Genomic DNA, 3166 nt, shown 5'->3' with positions numbered 1-3166 from the left:
ATGTACCAATTATGAGTTGCCTCGTTATGAAAACAATTAATTGATACGTGTAAAGCAAAAATAAATGTTCTCCATAAGAAAGTGTCCATACTATTAAAACCTTTATAACAATAATAAGTGGTCTCTCTAAGACGGATGGAATGCCCCCATAAGACAGGTTTTATACTTTAAATACTGATATATCAATAATGAGGGGTATCGCTTATTCAGGTTTTATAATTTCACGACTTATATAGTATTAACAATAATAAGTAGTCTTCCTATGATAGGTTTAATTCTTTACCGATTTATAGAGTAATACTGGAGTTTCTCTTTAGACACACTTCATACTTTTAATATATATGTACCAATTATGAGTTGCCTCGTTATGAAAACAATCAATTGATACGTGTAAAGCAAAAATAAATGTTCTCCCTAAGAAAGTGTCGATACTATTAAAACCTTTATATCAATAATAAGTGATCTCTCTAAGACAGATGGAATACTTTCAGGACATAGACCGCTAATGAGTTGTCTTCAACATAAAGTTTCATACTTTCCAAGACTTCTAAAGCAATAGTTATTTGTTTCCCTAATAGAGACTCCATATTCAAATGACTTATACAGCCATAATTAATTGTCTCCCTAATGCATGTTTTATAATTTCTCGAGCAAATACATTGTTGGAAGATTTAGTCCGTAAAAGATTTTAAAATATCAAAATGAGAAGAATAAATGCCCAATCATAAATCTATGAGAGTCTATAAGGGTCGGGGGTAAACAAGTGGAAACGATTTGCAAAATATGGTTATGGTAACCTCATACTTACCAACAATGGCGGCAAAAAAACCCAACCTAACTGCGTTAAACCAAGGATTTTGTATGTCAATAAAACATGAGTATTTTAAATGTAGCCATCTGCGCGTTGATGATTCACAGAAAGTTACTTTCATATTTTAATAAATAGTTTGTACAATATGATGCATTCAATCAAAATTCTAATTAATTTGTCGGTCGGTCGCTATAATTCTGTAATTCTGCTCGATACACGCACATCGCGTTACATGAGTCACACATATTCAATTGGAATACCACTGTATTGATTGGACGTCAAGTAGAGGCATAAACCCACAATTCATTTTATGAAGCTATTGTACACGATAGTGCATCTCAATGTTTACTACCATTATATGAAGAACGTTTGTGTTGATTCAATTCTTAAACATATTTATCGCAACAATTGCTTTAAAGAGCAATATTATTTCCAATATTTCCAATATTATTCCGCTTTGATAATATAACGTTCATTTTACATTTCGTTTACCTAACATAATGACCACACGGGCACATTCGAATTTATACATCAGTAGCATTTTTATAGTATATATAAACCAAAGGATGGACATGAATTAAATGAATAAATGTAACCATGAAAAATGCAATCAAAGCCCTGGTCTACGTGTAAGGTATCTTGAAACGAAATTACAGCACACTATATCCATGCAATTACAATTTATCGAGCAAAAATGTTGTTTTGTTTTAGGAAGGGTAACATTGATCGAACTGGCCCAAAATGCAAGTCCAACAAAGGTTTACATGTAAGCTACCTACACATACAATAACACAAAATACTCCATGTAAACTATTTTCCCATTTTAACAATCATATTGGCCCCACTGGTCCCAAATGCAAACATACGCAAGATAAACAATTAAACTCGCTACACACACAATTTCAGCACGAAATCAAAATCTTAACTTAAGTTATTAAACACAGAATTTATATATATTTTAGCAACAGTATCTTAAACCTTGATCCGACTGGCCCAAATGCTTGATGTACATGTCAGCTAGAGATAGGAGTTTTGGCCCGTAAATGTTTATCTGAATTTTCCTAGGTTGCTTCATTGTACAACATTGCTGGTCAAAGTTGTTTGTTGTAACCTCGTAGTATGATGTCTAAAACATATGTGGAGTGCAATTGCATACCTGAAGTAGAGATAGAAATATGTATATGTTGCGTGTTTACATAAAACAAATGTAAAAGAACAAAAAGAGGTCCATGATAGCCCTTAAGCGTTCACCTGAGTTCAATTACACCAACTGTTGAGTATTGACCCGAATATCTAGTTTTTGATCCCACTTAACCCAGCTTTAAACGTGGACTTTGCTTTGTAAAGATACACATTCTGACAAAAGTTTCATCACGACTGAGTAATAAATTTGGCTTTTAGAGGGGTAACAAGCTTTTGTTTTAGATTTGAGATGGTGAACTAGCCTCTTGACGTACCAGACACAGATTTAAACGTGATATAAGCAAGAGCAATCTTCCCATCAAGTTTCATCAAGCTTAAATCGTTACTAGAAGCATATGAACAAGATTCGAACTTGGCCTAGATATACAAGTTTTATCAAGATTGAGTTATTAATGTGGCATCTAGAAATTATATTTAGATTTGACCTAATCAATTACTTTTTGGACGCACCTGGCATTGATTCTAACTCAGCCCAAATATTAAGATAACAATTCTGAACAGATTCAATCAAGATTGAGCCATACATGTTGCCTCTATTGTGGTTTCAAGGTTTGTCTAAGTGTTGACCCGGTGATCTTTTTTGAGACGCAAGTTTCTAAGATTCAAACTTGTTTTAGATATTGTCATGATCATCATTTTGACTTTGTTTCATCAATTAATCCATACATTGAGTCACTTAATAAAACTCCTTTTAAAATCATGCTTACATATTATTAAACGATCCCAACACTCTGAATAAATAATTTCAACGAAGTCTTTAACGCCTTGTGGGTCAAAATGCTTTTAGACATCATTGAACTATAACATGTTTGTTCATGGTTTGATATAACCATATGAGCAATACTAACCAATCAATATACATTCAGGGATTCTGATATTCACAAAATTGCAAAATTGCATGCACTTTAAACTGTCAGTGACGTTAACGACTCGAGTAAGCTTAATGTGTGCACTTTAAAAAATAGGTTATGGATATACTTAACAATAAACGTAAATAAAAACGTACAATCTCAACTTGAATAACGTGTAGAAAAGGCATATGGAACTATCGTGAATGATTCAAATTACAATCACTAAGCTACATACCGAAACGTTCCAGTCTTTTTGTTGGGTTGTTTTAGTCTGATATGAAGTAAATTGTGATTATACTGT

Source organism: Dreissena polymorpha, chromosome 10 (genome assembly GCF_020536995.1).
Source record: "Dreissena polymorpha isolate Duluth1 chromosome 10, UMN_Dpol_1.0, whole genome shotgun sequence".
In the NCBI taxonomy this organism is placed as follows: domain Eukaryota; kingdom Metazoa; phylum Mollusca; class Bivalvia; order Myida; family Dreissenidae; genus Dreissena; species Dreissena polymorpha.
Note: the sequence above shows the minus strand (reverse complement) of the source record.